This window comes from Thunnus albacares, chromosome 24, assembly GCF_914725855.1.
Source record: "Thunnus albacares chromosome 24, fThuAlb1.1, whole genome shotgun sequence".
In the NCBI taxonomy this organism is placed as follows: Eukaryota; Metazoa; Chordata; class Actinopteri; order Scombriformes; family Scombridae; genus Thunnus; species Thunnus albacares.
This window is the reverse complement of record NC_058129.1, coordinates 3817694-3842169: the sequence shown is the minus strand read 5'-3', so window position 1 is coordinate 3842169 and position 24476 is coordinate 3817694. Positions and strand designations below refer to the sequence as shown.

At 39.3% G+C, this 24476-nt stretch overlaps 1 protein-coding gene across 4 annotated transcripts in view; it reads left to right on the top strand.

Annotated features, from left to right (window-relative positions):
• The window catches only part of kcnh7 (potassium channel, voltage gated eag related subfamily H, member 7), a 70402-nt gene that overhangs the window by 5784 nt on the left and 40142 nt on the right, over positions 1 to 24476 (top strand). The gene's annotated exons all lie outside the window — the stretch shown is intronic.

Here is a 24476-nt window from a genome sequence, read left to right as displayed (position 1 = left end):
AGGATTTCAAGTTGTGGCCATTTAAGCCACAACACAGAAGTTTTTATGTAAATCTTTTGTCCTTCCCCTGATCCAACTCACACGCACGTGCACACATGCACACACATACACACACACAAACAAACAGATCTCAGGCACTATATATCTACCGTCTGCTGTGTTGGAATTACAGGAGAAATGTCATTGTGGCAAGCTGATTGCTCCTCTAGTGGTGGATGATTGGGGTTTCTGGGAGGCAGTCTTCTAATCCTGTGACCCAGGGTCTGCATAAACCCATCGCCCACTGTCCTTTACAGTCCGTGAAGGAGATTCTGCTCGTCAGCACAATCTCTGGTACATTCTTAATGCTCTATGATTTGTGCCTTCACTTACTGTACTGGTCTTTTTGCCTTCCAGTGCATATATTTCTATGACCTCTGTAGGAGAAGTAGCTGTCATTTACAGTAAAGTGCAAAAGTTTATTCCAAACCCCTGTACTTGACATTTAGATGCTGAGCTGTTTACTGCACTTGCTTCAAGAACAATCTCAGATTCAGAACAGGCAAGCTATCCTCAAATTTGACTTTTGTGTCATTTTGATTTTTGTCAAAGGCCACCCCTCATTGTTTCACATATTTTCCCAGAGAGTCTTATAAATGTGGTATTCTGATCTTGTAAGTCATTTTTCACCTGCATCGCTTAAGGCTCTATGTAATGTGAGTGACTGTTATTTATTTTATAATTAACCTAGATATATTCTCTGAACTGTGCCTCTACTTAACTCAGTCAACACTTGGAAAGGCAGAGTGATGCATTTTGCTATTTTGATTTGCGTCTTGCGATCATCATCCCCCAGATTTATGCATTTTAGTCTTTGTTTCTAGTCTTTAGTGATGGAAAAAATAAACCTCTGCCCATGTAAGAGAACAGAGGATACTGCAGTAGTCATTCTGCATAATGTAGAAGTAGTAGTTTTTGTGGATATATTATGTGAGTTTTGTTTAAGACACATGATGATACATTTTGCATAATTATAATCACATAATATCAAAAACTGCTGGATAAATTAATTCATAAGGAACAGGCAAACAAATTAGCTAATAATTATTTCAAGGTCAAACATAGAAACAGATGTAGACTGGATACTTGTTTATAGCCCATCACTGCATAAAGGATGGTTTTACAGATATGTATAATCCTCTTTAACATAATTTTTCACAGTGCTACTTATTCTTGCAGTTATACTGTAACACAAAAGTGATTTTACTTATATAATTATTGAAACCTCTCTGTGATAAACACAGGGTACTCTGTTGATCTTGTGTCAAGAGTTGATTCCTCTAAAAAAATATATCTCCCCTTTTGGTGGCAATTTTACTTTAGCAAAGAACAGTTTATTTGAAAAAACATAATACTCCTCATGTAAGGTTCCATGATGAGGTGAGAGCAAAATGGGTGAGAGTAAAAGGAAGACACCTAAGAATGAGTCATTTTCCATTCAGTCAGTGACAGAGTCACTCTATTATGTGGCTTTAAAGTAAATGTTGGAAAGTTGCCAAGACTTTGGATTTGGGTTTGTTTCCCTTTGGCAGCATTTTGTTAAAGATAACCACATGGTCTATTTAAATGTTAATGCTTCTCAATGTAATTACACAATAAAATAGTTAGGGGCTGGATTTTCAAGATCAGATCTGTTCTCATCTAAAGCAAATCCAAATGAAAAAACAATGCCTGACCAAGAAGCACAACACCTGTTTCAAATCTTATGTTGAAGAATGCTCTATAGTAACTAACACTGCAGTCAATGGTTGGATGGCTCAATATGTCAATGTCCGAGTGGAAAGTCTGGCAAGTTTGGCATGTTGGTGGCATTTTAACCTATAGATTTCTTTCTTGTGTTTTGTCTTCCCTTCATAAACATTTTGGCTATGGAAAGAAAGCGCTCAAGACTTTCTTGTATCCCTGTTGGTACCCAATCAAGCAAGGTGGCAAACGTCCAACTAACTATCTAATCATATCCTTCTGCCTGCTATTATTGGGGCATATACATCAATGCTCCGGGCCGGTGACATCACATCGGGGTCGTCTCGTTGCCAAGGAGGCTAGTCGAGATGGGACTGAAGACACTTCCATGCCGACTGATCACCTGGGAAGAAGAGCACTGGAAAATGCAGAGGGAGGTGGACCAGAACTGGGCGTAGTGGGAGCAAGGGCATCCCATGGTTTGGTGCCCCCTCTGGTTCTTGGTGCTCTATGCACAGCACATGATGCACTCTGTCCATCAGTACTACTCTCAGCAAGGGGTTCAAGCTGATGGCTTCTCCTTGACACAGGTGTCTCAGGCAGTTGTGCTTGAGATGCTCAACAAGCTCAACTGCTCCAAAGCAACTGGTTTTGATAATATTCCAGCTAGATTCTTCAGAGATGTGGCTGAAATCATTACTCCATGCATCACCCATACTGTAAATCTGTCTATTGAGCGAGGTTTTCCTCAGTGATCTTAAACTTGAGTGATTCCTCTCTACAGGAAAGGGAGTGAATTTGATCAAGGAAACTGTAGGCCTGTTTCTACCTTGTGTGCTCTGTCTAAGATTAAGACAGAGCACACAAGGTCATTCTTGAGAAGATCATTTTTAATCAGATTGACAACTTCCTGTCCTCACACAATTTACTGTGTGCATTTCAGTCTGGCTTTTGAAAATCCCACTTCACCAACACCTGTTTATTGTATTTAGCTGACTACATCAGGAGGTGCGTAGACAAAGGTATTTTTGTGGTATGGCAATGTTAGATCTATAGAAGGCATTTGATACAGTTGATCATGCTATTTTATTGTCCAAACTGAAAGCCATTGGTTTAAATGATGCAGCAGCCAGATGGGTTAGGTCTTATCTGAAAGACAGGAAGCAGGTGTTAGATGTTGATGGGACAATGTCTCATCCTAGGTCTGTAAGATTGTGGGGTTCCACAAGGGAGTGTACTTGGACCACTGTTTTTCCTCTTATTTATAAATGACCTGAATTCTATCACTTCATGTGAACTCTTTTTGCAGATGACTCTGCAGTACTGGTTTCCCATAAAGATAAAAGCATAGTTGAAAGTATGCTGAGTGCAGAACTGTTTAATATCAGCAGGTGGATGCTGTCAAGCTGTCACACCACTTAGGCAAAATGGAATCCATGTGTGGGTAAAATATAAAATTGAAAGGGTCCCCTGGATTTAATGTTGTTATTGTTGGTGACGCTGTGCTTGCAGCTAAAGAGTCAGTCAATTACCTTGGCTGTGTGCTGGATAGCCTTATGTCAGGAGTGGGCCAGGCCGAAAAGGTGCTCACCAAGGTCAATCAAAGAACATGCTTCTTAGCCAGAACTTCAAAATTTCTGGACCGGAAAGCAATGGTGACCCTGGCAGGAGCTCTTGTCCAGCCAGATTTTGACTATGCCTGCTGTTCATGGTACAATGGCCTAACTTCATACCTTAAAAACAGACTTCAGACTTTTCAAAACAAGGTAGTTAGGGTTATTCTGAATCTCCCCAAGAGAACTCATCTTGACACCTTGAGCCTTTGGAGGTTGAAAGTACAGGAAAAACTCAGATTGAGTTGTGCATTGTACATAAGATTATGCATGGTACTGTCCCTCCCTCCTACCTAAAAAATGATTTCATCCAGGTGAGGGATATTCACAGCCATTCCTCTAGGGGTATTTCTGCTGATTTTGTTCCTCCCAGGTGCAGCTTGGGAGTTTTCAAGCTGGTGCTTAAGAATTGGCTCAGAGGATATGTCCAGTAGGATATTATGTGTGATAATATGGTGTCTTTCTTCATTTTATTTTCTTGGTTTTGTATTGATGTAGCTTATTTATTTTAATTATTATGTACAGACCCAGACTTGTATATAATCTGCTGAGGGGGCTGTGAAATGATGTTTTTATATTGATGTATTTATTTCAGATGTACAGTTGTACAGTTTGTGAGTGGCAAGTAGGGCCAGGCATTGTCCAACAGGGCACTGAGGTAGAGATTGATGTTGTTAATACAGTGAATAACTTGCTGAGTGACAGTGTAGGCAACGGTGATGATTGTATTGTATTGTATTATTGTTTTGATTAATGTTTTTGTGTCATTCTTGCCATGTCAGATCTGCCATCTTCACCTCTTCCCTGCACACCCACCATACCCAAAGGGACCATAGTGGAAATAAGTCTTAGGGCTTTGTTGTGTTATCCTGACTTTTCCTTTTATGTAAGCACTCAATGCCCTGGTAGAGCTGGTGTTTTTTTTAAATAAAATTGTCATATAAAATCAATCAATCAATCAATCAATCAATCAAGCAAGTAAGCAAGCAAGCAATCAATCAAGCAATCAATCAATCAGTGCTTGTTGGTCGACAGCCTCTTAGTTGTTAATGAATGCATTCAGTGCTACAAATAAATTGCCCAAGATAGAGATAACACATGTAAATCTCGTTGTCTTAATGACAGCTTCAAAAATCACTGAGTAAAAATAAACTGTTCTAACAACGCAGCACATATTTACTCAGCAAAAATTGCTCTATCTGCCTCTCCATTCACTGATTCAGATATAATCACAGTGTCTTGCTTTCCATACCAAAGAGCAGGCTCTCAGGGTCTTTGGTGTATCAAGAAATCCATAAGCTTCGTACATGGTAAAAGCTCTAACTGTCAAATAGCAAATGAGACTGAAAATGTCATGCTATAAATAGTGACATTTTAAATATAATAAAGTTGGTTGTGCTTCAGTGATGCTCACAAAGATTAGTTTTTTTCTTCGCCTTTAAAATGTCCCATTTTAAAGTAGAAACTTCAGATTGTGACAATCACTCAGTCTCACTGTTGAAAAATATCCATCATCTTCAACAAAACTAGAAATACCTCACTCTGGGCACCAAGATGTTATACTTCAAAATCATCACCATCAGACCCTGCTGTGGATAATCTGTTCTCTGACTTGATTAACATATACATCTTAAGTTATCTAATATAGTTCTGAATCTTAAATGCAATGAACCATTATTGTCATTATTGTAATCTATTGCAACTGACATATTCAGATTGCTTCTTTAGTTCAAATAGCTAGTCCAAAACCCAGACATTCAGTATAGTATCATATACTGTAAGACCAAGACAAGCAGTCGATTCTCACATTTGAGAAGCTCAATGAAGCTTGATTATCAAAGTAGTTGCCCAGTAATTTCCTGTCAATTGACTACTAATTAAATAACCACCTAATTGTTTCAGCTCATCTTGAACCTGGATCTTGTCATTTACTTTTATCAGTGAAATGATCTACTTTATTTGGCCTTGTTTTAAATTACTTAGCCTGACACTATTTTCATACAAAATTACTGAAACATTTGGAAACTCCACAGAAGCCATTGAATTTTACATATGGGATACATACCAATGTCTAAAAACTCCTTGTCTTTATGATGGACATTATTAGAGTTGATGCTGCTAATTCAACACCACCATGGTGTGTGAACTGTCTTTAAGAATAACAAGTAACTAGTCAATGACGCTCTATAGCCTCAAGGCAAGCCGGATGTGATGACTGATGATGATATGACGTGACAAATCATTCTCTGTTAAACCAATTCTTGTAGATCCACTGCTGTGCAAACAAGATCAGCCCTCATGCCGTTTTGCTTGCACTCTCTCTCACGTTCTCGGATGAAGCTGCGTTTGAGTGCATACAGTGGACAGCTTGTGTCTCTGAAAGACATGTGCATGACGGGAGACAGGATGAGCAACAGAGAGGGAAATGCAGGGAAAGTGAAAGAAAGTAGAAGAGCAGATGCAGTGGGGGAGAGAGAATGGGTAACACAAAGTTAAAATTAGGAACTTAAATGAGTGTGGGGATGCAGGAAACAGCGTTCATCCTAAAGTACGTGTGACATGTGTATCTGTGAGCGATGAAGTGAGTGAGCAGGCAAGAGAGAGTAAATGAAGGTGTCAGAGAGAGAGAAATCAGGTGCAGCTGAATATCAGATGGCTTCTTCCTTTGCGCCCTCTTGAATCCAGTCCAGCAGCTTGAGAGCCGCTTCAATTATGGATGGCCCTAGTTCTGTCTCCAACACCCTCTGTCTGTCTCTCTGCAGGGGGTGTTACCTCTTTAGGACTACGTAAAATTATTCTCAATTGACTACCCTAAAAATGGTGTCAATTATTATAGCGCCCAACATAGATTAAACCCATCCAGGTTCAGTTAAATGAAGGAGTCGCCTGGCAAATGGTGTGTGACATAGAATGCGGCCATCAGTTCGCTCTCATCAGTTCTCATGAGTCTGAGAGAAAGCAGTGTAATGAGCAAGCTCCCCACTCTCAATCTAAAGTGACATGGACTGATTCGTGTTTCAGCAAAGGCTTTGATTTCCTCTATGTTCATGGCTCACAGTGGATCCCCTATTTATAATGAGTCTCTTCAGTGGCTGCTGGGAGAGGGAGAAGCTACAGAATAACAGATTGGTCATTTACAAGGAAAGCAGATTTGTAGTTACCTTCCCTGGCTGTTGCAATTATAAACTTGAGTGGTTTAAAACACACAGAGTGGAGGGATGTAAAGTGGAGACACACTGTACCTTTGCTGTACTTGTCCACTGATATTTTTTACATACCTTACTGTCACCAAATGTACATTTCTGAACTATTCAGATGAATTTCCTCCTGTCTATCACACCCCCACTTTCCCATCCCTATAAAAAAGTCTCTCTGTGCAGAACAGCATAGTGTTGTCCTGGCAACCGTCGAAAGAGCCATGATATAACATTGCATCTCTCAAATTCATCCTGGCATCTCTGCCTATGGGGCTGAAAGCTGGAACACAGAACAGACTACTGGGACGCAGTCACACAATCCTGAAAGTGCCGTCAAATGCAGAATCTGAGTTAATTTGCCAAGTTCAACGAATGCAGAGGAATTTGACTTGATGATGCTGGTGTAGTCGTACTGACTTGCACACATTCGTAGACACACCCAGTATGAGAACAACAGGATCTCATATACTGTAATGCGGAGTGATGTGGGATGCTTCAGGGGAGTACAACAATCATTTGAATTCATGCCTGTTTGAAATTCATTCCTACTGTAAAAACTGATTAAACAAGACCAAGAGTCTACATGCTAGCGGCTGTTTTAGGCTGTACTTGTGCATAATTGTGCTTTGAGCTAAATACTTAAGTCAGCATGCTAACATGCCAACAATAACACTGCTAATATGTTAATGTTCAATTTGTTTTAATAACACGCTAACATTTGCTAATTAGCACTGAACACAAATTATAGCTGAGGCTGAGGGTAATGTCATTAGTTTTGCAGGTATTTGATCATAAAACAAAGTATTACACAGATGAAGATTTTGACCTGATGATGGCGCTAGATGAAAAGTCTAGGGGGAAATTATGTCTGTTCCAAATTTAACTGAATCCAATATCTGTTTCTGTATATTTCTGTCTGGATCAACCCTAGAGCCATGCCGCTAGCATGGCTAAAAACAAGCTTTGACGATGGCTTTATGAAACAAGTAAGTTGTGTTATTTATGCTCTTCATATATATTATATGTACTAATGGAGTCATCTGCAAGTATCATTACTTATTGATTCATTGGTAGTCAATATATTTTCTGCAGCCTAATTTAAATGAAAGTATAAAGATATTTATCAAGATGTTTACATCTATAGAATAAAATTCAGACAACCGTAAAATAATTTAGGAACTAAAGAAATCAGACATATTTCTCTCTAGTTGTGATGTGTTGTCAGTTGTAGTTTGTACCAGGGTGCGTCTGATTTGTGTTTTTAAAATTTGGGTCATTGAGAACTGATACAAATAGACAATTTTAGACTGAAATCTGGCATTTTGTGTTGACTTGTAATAACTTTAATAAATTCCACTATTTCATTGTATTGAAACACACAAGTGTTCATTTTTTTCTACAGAATTGAATGCTTGGAAGCTCTTTTAGGCAATCACTTTGATACAATAGGTTTTTAGTTGAAGCATTCATACACATAAAAATGGATAAAGAAGAAAAATAAAAAATAAAAAAATTGAGTTTTACCGGCTGCTGCAGAAATATCAACAGTCATGTAACTGTCTGATATACAATATTTTATGATTGCCAATATCAGCCAGATATACCAGTTTAACCTTAGCTTGTACTAATGGAATCTATTTGACAGCCATGGTTTACAGGCACTGTGCCAGTGAATTAATGTAGGTCATTCCGATGTTGGATCTATGGATTAAGCCCACACGCACTGCCATTATGTGACGGTATTACCACAAACAGACAGTAAACAGTCTGACTGCCCCCTCCCCCAACCTGCTCCAGCTCAAACACCTCGCTTTCAGCTCCCCTTCCCCCTCGTCTCTCCTCATTCTTGCTTTATTGAGGGGCTCACACACACCCCCACTCTCCTCTCTCCACAGCTGTACACCAGGCAGCTCCATGCATGGGAGATACAATTTATCCAGCTGAGATAAATGATGAGTTAGATGTGAGTAAGGATGATTATTTTCCCAGATTATATAGATTTTTTTTAAATGTTAAGAAATCCTGATTCTAGCACGTCTCACGCGAACGCCGTTAAAAGGTTTATTGTTGACTGACCCCCCCCCCAGTCATACTTTCAGACCATGATCCCTGCTTTTCTCTCATTCATAGATTGGATATGCATAGAGCACATCTGTGAATGAACAGCCATTCATTTTTTTCCTGTCAGGCAGTTTCATTCATCAGATCACGTGCTGGCCTGATTGTTTTCATTCATGTGGCCGTTGTATAACATAGGGTCAACTTCTAGATGTATTTGTGGAATGAAAGTATTAGCGATTACATTATTTTTATCTGCATCTTCTCTCCAAGATCTTTCTTGGAAGCGTTCTTCATTCAATCCCTCTTGGTTTATCCGTGCAGATCTGACACTTTGCAAGGTCATTTATATGTTGATGTTAGTATCTTCATACCCAGGCCCCCGCAGCAGGCAGTGTTTGACCCTTTGAATCAGATGACTCAAACATTATTTCTACCAGCTGAATTACGTGAAAGCCTACGTTCTTGAATCGCCCCATTTTTAGAAGCCCAACACTAAATGCCAGGCCGGGATCAGCACTCTGCGGCGCCTGCGGAGTCACTTTGATGGAGATTGAATCAGCAAGCCCTTAGAGTCAGAGGGGACAGCCTACGGCCACTGGCCTGTTTCATCACAGCTACTCGTGCTCTCAACAAAACCTGACATCCACAGATTATCAAGGCGTTGGTCCATGATGGTCCAACGCTGACATTTCTCTGAGGCCTCTGATTTGTCTTTGTCCATTTGAGTCCTCTTCTGTCCAGCTGAGACACACCAGGGCTCATATTGTTTTTATGTTTGCCTCATTCTTTTCCTGTGGACAGACGGATATAGGGATTACCGATTCCTTGACAAAAGTAATTTAGTATTGCAATGCTGTGATCAGACAAGGGTGACAGGAAGTGGAGCCTGTCAAGCTTGTTACAGCGTACTTTCATCAAATCTACAGGAGCACTTATATACCAGTGATGTTTTGATTGCTTTTGCCGTATGTGTCATGCCCTCATGTCAACCTAAGATCAGTCGGTGCAGGTTCAGAAAATTAAATAAGCTTTATATTGTATCTGAGGTAGAGCCTTACTGATACAGGATTAAGGCAGATACTGATCTCGATTTTAGGGAAAATTCCAATAACATAAATATATAAGACTGTTAAATTTTCGTGTGTTCATTTTTATACATTTAGCAGTACTATTCCTACATATCTATAGAATGCAAGCTAGAGAAATCATTTTCCAACTAGCATTAATGTCAACAGATTGAAAACGCTGTTTAAACTGCTACTGTGAATGAGAGTAAACGTCGCTGCAGAAACAAGACAAACAACAACTGCATCAGCTTTCACTGTCATTTTCTTGTCTCAATGTGCACAGTGTTTTCCACCTAATAATCCCTCTAATATTATCAGTTCTAGCCAGTTGTTCTGTTATGTGATGCTCAGACATTAGCTAAGGGGATTAGTAACTCTGAAAAGGCATTGTGTCTCAGCTCAACTTCAACTTTTGAGATAAACTGCCTGTTACAATTTCTCCAGTACAAACTGTGTGTATACACAAAGACAAAAATATGCACATACATTCTTTTGTTGTGCATATGCATGGTTCTGTTTTATAAATCTCAGTCACTGTGGAATTGGGTGCACATGCACAAGCCTTATTTCCACAAACCCTTAATCATCTGTTTGCATATCAATATGCTGCCTGCTCCACCACTCCTTATATCTGTCAATGAAACAAATGAGCAAGAAGAAGTGCGGTTTCACTGATTGTGTTGCATCGGCGAGGTTCTCCAGCAATGCTAGAGCAGCTGTCATTACAGCAACTATTACACATAGCTGTGGCTATTTATAGCATCCATGTCATTAATTCATTACATGTACCTGCAGTGATCTCTCAGTCATCATTGTTGAACATCAGTAATGTAATCTATGATTAGTTTGTAGTGCTTATATCACAACCCACTTCACAGAGTGTGTCAAATTAGCATAAAACTAAAACAGTAAAATAAAATGATGCCTTCTATGTGAATTGAACAAATGATAAAAATTGATCACACAAAAGTAAGATCGCTGTGTAGGCTGCATAAATATCACACAATTAGTGCAGCTGGGTATCAACCCAAACTAACAATGTATTTTATTATTATATTTAGATTCTAATTCTCACTTTATTTTTACATCTGCATCTCATCATATAACTCGTGGCTGGCTCTGGAAAAACATGTGTATGCTGGCCTGAAGTATGTGTGAAGTGCACATTTTCTCACCACACATTCTGGTTTTATAAATACTAGTTCGTGTGTGGGAAATGGCGTATGTGTGGTTTTTGTGTGTACACATCATTTACACATTTGGCACCAGGTGTGTCCAAAGTATTTACACAAATAGTGTAGTGTTGACATAAAATATTTGTCCCCTTATTTAAACTTCTGTGTGTATAAAAAAGGGAAATATGACTTTGTAGCAACAAAATGGTCCTAATTCTACAAAAATGATTATTATTATATGCACTTTGCTATGTGTTTGCTGCAGCATGTGTCAAGTCTGCATTTTTTTCCACAATCATAATGATAAACAGTGTATTTATGGTACTGTTCACAGCTTGCTGTTTGACAGAGTCTGCAGCACCTTCCATCACCCACCATGATCCCCTAGATAACCTTTTGCAGTGTCACTGCATGGTGTTCAGAGCTTCAGACAGATTATGCCTGTTATTGCTGCTATGCAAGGCTTTGTTGTGTTCTATGAATTGCTTAGGACCTGCTCCATGACCTCAGATTATCCTCTCACTCGTCCTCGTCACAAATCTGACATAGCAAGTCAACAAAAAGTACAATAATGTATATCTATACAGGAATAATGCGATTTCAACATCAAACATTTGTAATGACAGGGCTTAGAGACTGAGAGCAAGCCCTCTTTTACATGGTTCCACATATAAAAATAATACTACCAAGAAACTAAATAAAAGATTTACTAAATATCATTAAAAGGCATTAGTGAATCAATCACGCTTCATGCAATTTGTTCTGATTGCTAAAACAAATTAAGAATCTGGAACAAACGCTTCAAGTGCAACTGCAATCAAGTTAACCCAGGATTAATCTGATACAATGATTCTCCATTTACACAGTTGATTTCCTCTTATTGTGTGACAACTTCTATACACGTACTATACCGCTCTTTTCTGGTTTTTTCATTTTGAGACAAACGACGACACATGAAACGGCTAACACGGATAAAATAGCTGCAATAGCGTATTCTACCCAGCGACTTTAAAGGCTCGTCTACACAGGAGCTGTTTCACTTGCATTTTTCAGTTGTCAGTGTCACGTGCGCCCGACAGAACAGATCCGCTTCTATTTTAATCAATACAGCTGTCTACACATGCTGCATAACAGGTCACATTTCACATATTTTTAGGCTTCAAGTGAAATTTCTTTCCCTTTTACGCGTCTAACTACTGTGATTGTGTGTTGGGCTTCGAGTCAAAACATGAGTGACCTACTGTGCCTGAACGTAGACAAAGACAGAAGCTGCTGATCTGCTTTCACTACACAGCCTGTGTAGACATTGTGTAAGACTCAGAACAAGGCATGAATATAAACAATAAAAACAGGAACACCATAATCAAGGACAAAAGATGACTAAATTATTTGTACTCTGCTCCTCATTGTGACTCATCCTCCGTTTCTAAAGCAGAGACTGAGCTTCACTTTGTTTTTGTTTGTTGCTGCAAGGTACGAGTTTAAAAGACAAAGGTATATTCTGCCCTCTCAGTTTCTACTGTATACTTTTTCATGATGATCTAAATCCATTACATGGCATGTTAGACGGGATTTATATTGTCTTTCAAAACTAATTTTAGATCAATCAATGATCTCAGAATGAAATGAAAACCTTATTGAAGATATTAAATACCTGCCTGACTGTCAGAGCGCTCCAATATCGTGTCATCCGATCATTTAACGGGCTCTTAGCGCATGCAACGTACAATCAGATAGTGGAAAGGGTCTCAGTGTCTCGCACATGGATGCTTGAACAGGACACGGCGACCTTGAGGTTTGTGTGACACAAATATGTGATCTACTATTTAAAGGGCTGAATGCCTAAATAACGTAATGCCTCTCTTGCCAACGTTATCAAGTCCTATTATACACTGACAACAGCAGGCCACAAAGTGTGCAGAGTTAATGCCTGGGTTTTTCTCATCATGTACTCTCCACATTGATTTTGTCTATCTAGTTTTCTAGTGCACGCGGTATTGGCTGCCTCCACATTCTCAGTAGGATGCAGTGTATTACTGTCTAACACCCACAGGTCCTATCAGTGCAGTCAAGACAAATGCACAAGTAGCATATGTGGAGTAGAGATACAATATTATGGATTTTTGACCAGTTAATGATTTTTCTGTAATTCATTAGTTCTTGTAACATATACCAATGCAATAACCTTTATCTTACATATTCTTGATTTTTGTATTTGGGCCACAGGAAGATTATCATAAGAATGATGACATTATTCATTTCCGGCTTTGTTTTCTTAAATATCCTGTTGTAATTGTCAAGATACTGTGGAGATATTGAACAGATGTAATATATCGAGCACAAAAGAGCAAATTGCCTGCCGTGGGAGCAATAACTGCAGGAGCATGGGAGGGAGCGTATGGATGAAAATGATTTTCAGTCACTTGTAATATTAAATGCTTTATAATACACTATAGTGTAACTGTAAACAGATTTATGGAAATGTATGCTTCCTTTTGAAGCATTCAATCACACAGTATATTATCAGTAGTTTTAAATATGTTTACAAGTCATAAGATGTGTGAGTTCATTTGTACGGTAGAGTCAGGGTTTGAAAACTGTTTATAGATGTTTTTAAAACTACGAGGACATGATTTTATATGATTGCAAATATGTTATACAGTGGTATCAAGCATTTTTTGACTATTTATACACATACACATATCATGAATGCTTCATAGGAGCAGTTATAATTGTCAGCAAAGACACTAATAAACACTTAAAAATGCCCTTATATCTATTTACAACTACACTAGAGTGTTTACGTATTTCACTATTAGCATTTATTGTTTATATAGTGCTTATAAATGCTAAATACAGGGGTATACATATCATTTAACTTTTAACTTTCTGTAGTTCCAGTAATGGAGCAGATTGGGGACATTGTCATTGATATGCATATTGATGAACAAACCTTTCCGTCGCAGTGCATATACATGTGACCTTTGGTTTATGGGACAGTCTGGAACTACCAGGTCACCATACAACCATTGATGATACTGTAAACCCAGGGATAATGTACTGCTCTCACCCCTGGATTAGAAAGCCAATATGTGAGTTAAACAGCTATTAGTGCAACTGAATGTTTCTAGGGGAGAAGGGGAAGAGATCACATTTCATTAGAGTCGTAGACAAAAAATAAGACTTCCTCCCACATTGACAGAAGGTCATTATTCTCTCCATTCTAACAACTAATTAAATCTTCCCTAAAAGCTTTTGTTTTTTATTTAAAATATATGGAGACTACCTGCCAATGAGGTGAGCCAATAACTGCTACTGCTGTGTCAAGTTAAGAAAAGTACTGTGCATTTTTTAAACCCTAAAACACACACTTCACATCAACTTGTTTTCAAGATTCAACACCAGATTGAGGGCTTGTTACAGTTAAATAAACATATTTTCACTGTGTAGCCTGCACAGGGCCTCATGTCAGCATCCTTCATAAAATGATGTCGTTTTGCTCACCTTCTGATGTAAAGTCAAACAGGAGACAATAATAGTGCAGCCGTGATTGACTCATACACACTGACACGTGGACACGGGGTCAGAGAGCGACCTGGATACGTTGATATGATGACAATTAGCCGTGCCAAGCAGAAGAAGCTCCCTGCTGAGATTTTGACAGAGCTGGAGAGCAAGAGAGAGAGAGACTGAGAGAGAGAGACAGAGAGAAAGAGAGAGGGAGAGAGAGAGAGAGAGGCAGGGAAACAAGTAGGGAGGTGTCACCGTAACCCCTCAAGCAGTGTAGCACCAACCAACAGCTCCCTGCTGCTGGAGGCTCAACTCACATCAGTGTCACTCACTTGTGCACACACACACACACATTTCCCAACATACACCCATACACACACACACACACACTGTCTATTAAGCCAGGGCAAAAAAGCACAGGCAGCAATTTAAAATGATTTTGACTGCGATACTCTTGGCAGCGGCTTCTCCAAATGAGGGCTATCAAGATTCCCATATGTCACTATCCCACAATCACTGTCAGACACAACCAGTCAGCAGATGTTAAACTGGTCTCTGTGTGTGTGTGTGTGTGTGTGTATTAAACAGGGGGAGAAGACAGGAAGGACTCGACTGAATACATTTTAATTGTACTAACTGATGATTGCGTGTGTGCTGCACTTTAGCTACCCTGCTGCCGTGAGCGAACGCACGCTGAGCTGCATTGTCTTAATTATTGATGGTGGAAATAGAATCTAATGAAATTTCCAGCTTCTTGAAACTAGAACTCCTCTCGCCGCACCGCCTATGAGCACACACACTCTCACACTCTACACTTCCTATTTGTTCAATAATTGAAGTTTCCTCAGAGTGTGCAAAACGTACCATAGTTGTAATACAAGGAATCCCTGCGGTGTGAGATATATATGTCTTTCTGTGGTAAAATAATATGATAGCTGCGGTAGGGATAGTTTACCCACAATGTTCAAAGGCCCCTATCCTCAGCAGCAAGAATAACGGTCTCTCCTCTATTTTTGCCCTGGATTTACTACATGTGACTGGCAATCAAGCATCCACCTGATTAAATCTTAATCTAGTGTAAATTTAAAAATCATTTTGTCATTATTGTTTTCTGTTTTTTTAAAAAAAAAGATACACTTGTTTCAACTTGAGATAAGAGGATTTTAGGATGAACTGTGTTGCATTTTTTTGCTCTTGGATTAAATAGTTCTTAGGCGCATATGGATGGTATAGGTAGTTTTTTCCTGCCTCATCTCCATAAAATAACACATAAAACAAACACATCACCGTTTAACCATTAGTCCAGTAGAATGAAATGAAAGTGAGAAGAAAATGTGAGGGGAGTGCATGTTCATCACCTTTACCACAGGGGAGTAGTGAGCCCTCAAGCTTAAAATGAGGTTGAACTGACATAACCTTGATAGAGTGTAATTAATATAACTTTAGGAAGAGAATGGGGAGTTGACAAGAGGCACAGGGTGAGTGAACTGAGGGGAGCAGAGAGGTAATTTCATAATAATGTTGTGCTGGATGTGTTCGCGGTTGTTGGTATGTGTGCGTGCATGTATGTGTGTGTGTGTGAGAGCTATTGGATAGCTCTGTGTAATGAAGGCGCAACTCTGTGGGAACAGTTGGTCAGTGGTGTATCAGTGCAATATAGGAGTGTCCTCATCTGAACTTTGTCCTGAGCTCCAACAGTGTTTCTGCTTTCAGTCCAAACCTCAAGGTCAAACAACCCAAAAGAAATCTTATGCATCAGTCACCTTCACTGTGTGTGTTATGCAGAATATCAACCTTTCTCAAGCTAGTTTTGGATGAGTAGCCACGTGTGTCCATCTGTCTGCGCATAAAATTGTGTTTATACCATGACTAATGTCTTTGGTTGGACCAGTCATCCAAGTAGTTTATTGGACAGACATCCAGTCCACAGTAAAGTGGCGTGGAGGTGACTTTGTGTGTGTGGACCTGCCTTTTTTCATCTTTTGGTTTATCAGAGTTAAAGGTGGAGTGTGGGACTTTCGTCTTCCCCTACTGGCAGTGAGAGTAATTAGAAAAACACAGCCAACATGTGCTTAAATCATAGGCTAAGCCGTAGCCTACTCCATCGCTACTGTTGTGGCGGTAAAACGGTGGATAAATTGTTTAGAATGTCACACAACCACCGTGAAATGACTCTTTCACTACTAGAATTTGATCCATTCAGTCCGATAACATTTGGAAATTCTAGAAGAGCCGCACAAACAAATTATTTTATCCCCATTCAAGTTAGCAGAGAGCTAACCGCAAGTTAGCCGCTTGGCTGGCTGAAGTCTGCATGTACACTGTGAAATACAGAAAGATTTATCTGCTGGTGAAAGGCTTAATCAGCATTGTGTGAACTTGTTTGGCTTGAATGTAACAGCCGTTCATTTGTAAGTGAAAGTTCTGCACTGCAGGTTTAAAACTGAATGCCCGCAGTATCACAGTAGTGCTGTCTAGAGATGATACTAAACAATGGAGCTTTGGTCTGAAAACATTAAAGAACCCCTTGGCATACTGTGATTTGGCATATTCTGTGCATGCACTTGGTGCCACACTGTGCTGTCACCCTGCCGAGCCATCTGTGTAGCAACAGATTACGAGGTAGCCCTATTAATCCAGGTAGGCTGCACAGCATCAGCGAGGAAATGAAGCCTAGTGGTGTTGAGATCGATAAGACCCACGTATCCACTCAGGCTTAAGGCTTGACTTTGACACACCAGGCAAGCACAACAATGCGGTAGCAACGGCTTATCAGCCTGTTATATATAGGATTCACTCTGGTTTGGCTCAAGGATTTTGTGATGCTTACAGTATGTGGAAGATTGGCAGTTCAGTGTTTACTCACTTTCACCTTGCCAAAGTTTCAGATTCTTTGCCTCTCACTAACTGCAAGTCAGCACTTTCTTCTGTCCTTAGAGGATTAGAGACCAGAAAAGAACAGATTGTGTTTCTCTTTCTGTTTTAGTCCATCCATCCATGACCATAGCTTTGATTTGGGGAAGGAGAATGCTGAGTCATTTTTCCTTTTTTTTTTTTTTTTGAAAGACAGAAGAGGTAATTCTTTTCAAAATGTATTTCAGAAGACGCCGAGATGAGACCTGATGTATCATGTTAGGGTGCTTAACTATGTTTTGCTCCTCGCAGCTCCTTATAAATATTCAGCTCAGAGATGCTCTGACTAAAATTGTTTTAGTGCCTTTCAAAGGTGCGTTCTCTCATTACACTGCACCATGCAAACCAGCTCCATCGCCTGCTTATTAGATTTAGCTGGATAGAGAACATTCTGCTAATTAATGCTGCCGGCAGGCTGTGTGTATGCGTATGTGTATGTGTGTCCTCAGAGTGTGCTGAACTGAGATCTGTGCTCCTCATTAGTGTTTGTGTGTGCGTGCATGTGTGCATGGTTGTCTGTCTGTGTCTGTCTCTATGCCAGTTTGCAACTGAGAAATGTAAATGTTATTTCTGCTTGCACGAGTGTGCGTGTGTGAGAGAGCCCCAACACTTGTGTGTAGCGGTCGACCGATATGGGTTTTTCAATTGCTGATGCTGATATTTAGAGAGCAGGGCTGATATCTAATGTCAACATCATGTTGGGTTTTTTTTTTGTGCATCTGATAAAATACTTCAATTGAATAATATTAACCAATGAGACACCAAATTGCTGAACATAAATGAACATTTATTTATTGCTAATGTTATTGTCTGCATTGTTTCTGTTTGCTTAAGTATATCTGCACTCTGTCTGCAGTGCACTTATTCTAAATAAAAAAATAAATGTCCACAGGAAATCAAAAACTAAACTTTGTAAAAGAAAAAAACATATCAGAGCACTTAACAACAACATTTGTCAGCAGATAGCAGCATCTCCCTGTTTCTGAGATAGAATGAAAATTTGCAAACTTACATAAATAAAAATAAACAATGTTAGTGTAGTGCACACAGTAGCAGCATCTCTTTGTTTTTAGTCCCAGTCCCAGTTTATGAGCTGCAAGTTGTAATGCGGGGGGAAAAAAAAGTTTCTCTGCTGCATTTTCTCCATTAAGCCTGTTCCTCTTCTTCTCATAAATGGTCCCGACTTCACAGAATATTCTCTCACTGGGAACAGAGGAGGGTGGAGAACAGAGAAAATTTCTTTCCAGTGGTGAAAGAAGGCTCAGGCGGGTTTTGTTCTGTTTACATCATTCCAGGGGCAAACTAGTCTTTCTGTCAATCACCGGCTCCCGGAGGTAACGGTTCAGCTCGTCAGAGATGTCTTCACTCCTCAGCGGGAGCTCCATGATGACTATGAGCCCCAAGAATGTTTGTGTACACTCAGTTAAAAAGACCAGAGTGTTCCTCTTCCTCCACCCTTATTGGTTTAGGATCCGATTCTTGGTCTGCAGTGGTGGCTTGTTGTTCTTCAGACTCAGAGGCTTGTTCCTCTTTTAGCCGTTGTTTTGCCTTGTTCCTGTGCTGCAAAGATGTGGCCCTTGTATCAAGGATCTAGCATTTTGTCTCCTCACTTAAGCTCTTCAACATTGTCTGCCAGTGTGTTCGGATCCGCCTAGTAGTGGGACCCCTCTGCATGAAGCAGCATCTTCAGCACTGCAGTTGGGATGATGCAGGAGACAAAGGCCTCTGACTTGCTCATCTCATGAGTCACTTCTTCAATAGGGCCCAGTGTCTCGATCAAATTTGAGATGATATCCTATTGTTCCGTGGTTGGGCATGTAAACCTCCCATGTTTCCCTGCATACACGTTCAGGGCACACTACTGCTCCAGTATCCTCTGCAACATGTGCAGAGTGGAGTTCCACATGTCTTCAACTCGCTGATAATGTCCCCCCACTGCTCTGTGACTGCCGATGCCCTCGTTTACCAAATGCTACAATGTGTGTGCACTGCAGCTGAGGTCCGACATCTCTGCCAGTCTCATGCCTTTGATCAGGTTTGCACCACTGTTTCTGAGCACAAGCACCACTCTCTCCTGGTTGAGTCAGCTCTATCTGCATATTCTTTCTCCTTCTGTGCCTCTTTATCAGCATGGAGGTGGTGACACTTCAGGTGATTCCAGATGTTTGTGGTGTTTTTTTTTCTTCCCTGTTTTAGCCCTCTTGCTCACCAATTCACTGCAGATACTGCACTTGGCCTTCCCTGGTGTTGGTTCAGTCAATGGTACAGCCATTAGGGACTAGATTTCTGTCCAGCCATCTGTGATTATTAAAATAGAAAATATAAAAGGTCAGTATTTGGGTTAAAATATAAAAAACAACCTGATATACATGGTTATCTTAGACAGTAACATGTTGTTTTAAATGGATTTTTTATTAATTAATGAAACAGAAAAACACATTGAGTCATGCAGTAGATTTCAGAACATTATAACGTGGTATTGAAGGGAGAGCAGAGTACAGTATGTCAGAAGGGATGTCATTCAACTACATTATTCTGCATATTGTAATGTATATTTAACACTAGTCAGTAACAGTTTTAGATTAGATATGGTGTCATTTAGGATGGAAGAAACATTTAGAGAAGATGAGTGTGACTGAGGAAATGTAGGTAAAAGTTTATACAGGGTGCATGAGAGTTATAGCACGAGGCTTGAAACTAACTTTTTCACCACCTTCCCAAAACTGTCTCAAAGCATTTTTTTATGTTTGTTTATGTTTGTTGACAGACTCAGTTACAAGCCAAATAGTCAACCTAAGTGATCAAACGCATTAAAAAGTAATAACTTTGTTCACTCGCATTGCACTAGAGGTGATTTGACTAAAAGTTGCAATAATGTGATAGAGTGGAGATTCTGTCCTGAGAACGCTAGCTGTCAGACCCCTTTTAACCTAAGCCTACTTGTTGAATTGAGACTATCTCTAGCCCATTAGCAAAGTCACATTTTATCGCATTTTCTCACTAAGAGGCCCGAATCAACCTCATTAAACAGACAGTAAACACTGTATATGTTATTAAGAGGGGTCAATTAAATATATTGAGCTGTGAAAGTATTTAAGTCTTACCATTTTCTCTCAGGTAACATTACATCCAGCACGTTTCCCACTGTTCCACAGCACCCACTAACGTCTGCCCGTAGAATGACGATATTGACACAAGAGGAAACGTTAACATCGTTCCACAGCAGCCACACCGACAAAATTGCCTGCAGATGTGTCTGCAGACATTTTTGTTTATCAGCCTCATGAGCGCAGGCGTCAGCCAATGCCGATTATTTCCGAATGCCCAATATCGGCCCGATTAATCGGTCGTCCACCGCTTCTGTGTTTGTCTTTGACCCTCCGCTGAGGCAGGATATGCAGGCAGACAGGCAGAAATTTGCATCGGCAGCAGCACTGGGGATCTGTTTGATCTGTCCACTTATAACACATCAGGTGGTCCTCCTGCAGAGAACCGGGGCCGCTATCTCATTTCTCAGGGAGATAGACGTACACAGATGGGGAGTGAGAGAGAGAGAGAGAGAGAGCAGGCACACTGAGGCAGAAGGGAGAAGTAGCAAAAGTGAGAGAAATGCAACAGTAAAAGAAAACAAATGTGTACTAGGGTGGATTTAATAACAGTGAAGGAGGAAGAGAGTGATAGACAGACAAGGACGTGGGGAGAGAGATAGCGACAGAGGCAGAGAGTGAGTGAAAAAAAATAGGTGATAATGGGAAATAGAGGGGAAATGGAGAATAAATCATACAAACGCATTGATTTTACTTCAAAATAGCTTCATTCTTTTGTGCCCCATCACACACTCATATATGTCTTCAGGAGTAATGGAATAATGAAATGTGCTAATAGCACAAGTATATCCCGCCATTTGTATTTTTGGATGCAGATTTAAAACTCAAATAGACAAAAAATGCAAATTCACATTCAAAGTGGAGGTTCATACAGAGATCACTACTTACACACACATTCACACACACATATACACACAAATCAGCACTTGGTTGACATCCACATGCACTTCTCACTCCACTTCCTCCGGCTTTACAATTAAACTGTATTTGTATGGATTTGTTTTAGCTGTTGTTGAAAAGTGTGTGACACAGTAAGAACAATGTGACATGAAAAATGCAGCACATGCATAAACAAAACACTGATTGACCTTACGATGAACAGTCAATAACAGTAATGCGTCAAATGAAAAATTTATTATTACAGACATACTCTTCACAGCTTAGTGAAATTTAGTATTTTTCAGCCATGGGAATGCATTTATCATCTTACTATTTGGAGCTGATTGAACAGCCCCATCCTACTCTCTCTTGTGTCACTCACACAGAAACACACAAATACACAAACAAGCATCAAACCTCCTCTCATTCTTATATTTCCTAAAAAAAGTCCAACCATTATGCTTTCTAGAACATAATACTTGGCTCCTATGAATTATAAATGCCTATGGATTCCAAGCAGCTTATTTTTAGAGTGCACACATGCATGCCCCCATGCACACACACGCGCACACACAGATTGCTTTACAAAGCTGGGGTTGCGTCCCCTCCTGTGGCATGCAGTGGTTTTACCAAGCATTCTGTAGTGTGTGTCTATATGAATTTGTGTTTGCGTATTGGACCTGCGTTTGTGCACACATGTTTTTGTGAATGAAATGTGCATGCCAGTGTGGAGGCATGTGTGTGCAAATTCTCTACATTGAAGGAATTTCGTTTGCATTTGTATGGTTGGTCATATCTGTATGTATATGCAAATGTGCATGTTTGTGTTTGGCCTTAAACACACAGCCATTGACCTCAACCACAAGGGAGATTATTATTAGTTAATTTATTTGACAGGGACAATACATGTAGGTATTGTTACATTTAAATAAAATGCAAATGTAGATGCAATGTATATAGGATTTCTAGCCATAGCTAATTTGCAGTCTTTGTCCCTGGTTAGGCTTTAAAGGATAAAACACATAATACAACACTCTAATACAGGCATAGAGACTAACAATAAAACAGACATAGACAAACAACCACTACAAACAGTAATTGCGACAACAAAGACTACAAACGACAATTAAGAACAATGACTGAAAACGATGATCAAGAACAACAAAAGGGAAAAAAGCTGTATGCTATATAAACCCATGTATCTCAGTGTTAACAGATTTGCATTTGTTTAAGCCATAGCTTTGCCTTAGTGTTGAAAGCTTTAAAATCATTTAATGCTTTTATTCCTGATAGCAGGGTATTCTAAATCTGTGGGCCTTTAACTGCTGGTTTGCAGTCTCCACTAACTGCTCTCCTCAAAGTGGCTCCTTTGCTATTATATTTTAAAATCATCTGACAATAAAATTCTCAAAGCTTAATAAATTCTAATTTTTTCTGAATTTTACAATGGTGCCATTTTACTGGTTTCTGATCCAGTATTTTCACAGCATGTTTGTATAATGACATTATAGGTTTCATTGCTGATTGGGTTGCCTGGCCCCAGACAGTTATACAAAAAGAGATGTGGGTAAACAGGATCGTATGAGTCGAAACAAGCTAAGGTCTTGATGCTCTTGGACATTTTCCTAATATGCTTCCATTTTAATTGGGGATCTAAGACAACACCTAGATATTTGAATTCATTTACTTTCTCTAATTCCCTCTGATCAATAGTTATTGTCTTATTGAAAAGCACATTGAAACAGTTTTTGCACAGTTCAGAGTTAGGAAATTATTTTGAAGCCACTGTGAGACACTGACCATTTGCCTATTCAGTAACTCTGCGGCCTGTTGTGGAGTCTTTGTCGATACATAAATGACTGCATCATCAGCATACATTTGGCATCCAACCTCTTTACAGCTGTCTCCTAGCTCATTAATGTATAAGCAAAAGAGCAGTGGTCCCAAGATGGAACCTTGTGGTATGCTCATTATGCAATTTCCAAGGGGCGATGTCATACCAATCATTTTAACACATTGCTCTCAGGATTCCAGATATGATTTAAACCCGCTGAGAGATTGTTGGGAAAAGTTTAGCTTTTTAAATCCATTTAAAAGTATCTGACGATCAGATGAACAGTTTGAATACTGCTTTCACTATTTTACCTTCATCTAGTGACCTCTTAATATTTTTTTTAAGATAAGATGTAGCCATTTCTGTTGAATATCTTGGTCAAAACCCAAATTGTTCTGGATGGAGAAGCTAGTTTCTTTCAAGAAAATTAATCAACTGCTCTGCCACTAACTTTTTAATAACTTTCAAGATGGCAGGGAGAATTGAGATCAGTCTATAATTACAAGATTGGTCAGGCTCTCCAGACTTAAAAATTGCAGTTATAATTGCTTGTTTAAATAATTGAGGAAATTCCCCAGTATTAATGGATACATTTATAATGAGTTATAGGCCTTATCAGAGAATCAGTATACGTTTTTATAAAATCAGCGTCTAACCCAAATACATCTTTAGCCTTTGAATAATTTAATTGATTAATTGTTGAATTTTACCTTGATCAGTGTGTGTGATGGAAATTAATTCACTGTGTCATTTGCTGAAGTCTCTGACAGCTCTATCAGTTTAAAGTTTGTTGCCAGTTCCTCCACTGATTGGACAAAATAGGAATTAAATGCATTTGCAATTACCATGCTAGCAGAACCAATCAATCCATTTACATTCAATTGAATCATTCCTTTTCTCTTATTAGACTCTTGTTTAATAAGTCTATTGATATGTCTCCAAAGAGATGAACTGTTTCCCCCCAGTTATGCAATCAACAGCATAAAGTAGGTAGTCTTTGCTTTTCTTAGTTAGCTGACCACTTTATTTCTGAGTCCTTTAAAAATAAGAGTATTCTTGTCTAATTTTGAGGAAGTTATTGTTTTAATACGAGATCCCTCTTTTAGTTGATGAATATCATTATCAACCCAAGGCGGAGATGGTCTTTTTTTTACCACATTTGAATGGCTTTATGAATTTTTGAATTGTATATATGAGTGAATCCATCAAGATATTGCAATATTTATTTATGTCACATGTTTGTAGAACTGAATAACAATTTACTGTATCCCGTACTTCACTCTCAAACAGAAGGATTTCATTCTTTTGAATCCTATTCTGTCGATTATCAATGTTTGGTCAGTTTCCTGATGATGAAGATCAAATTATGATCAGACGGACCTGTCAATAAATTATAAG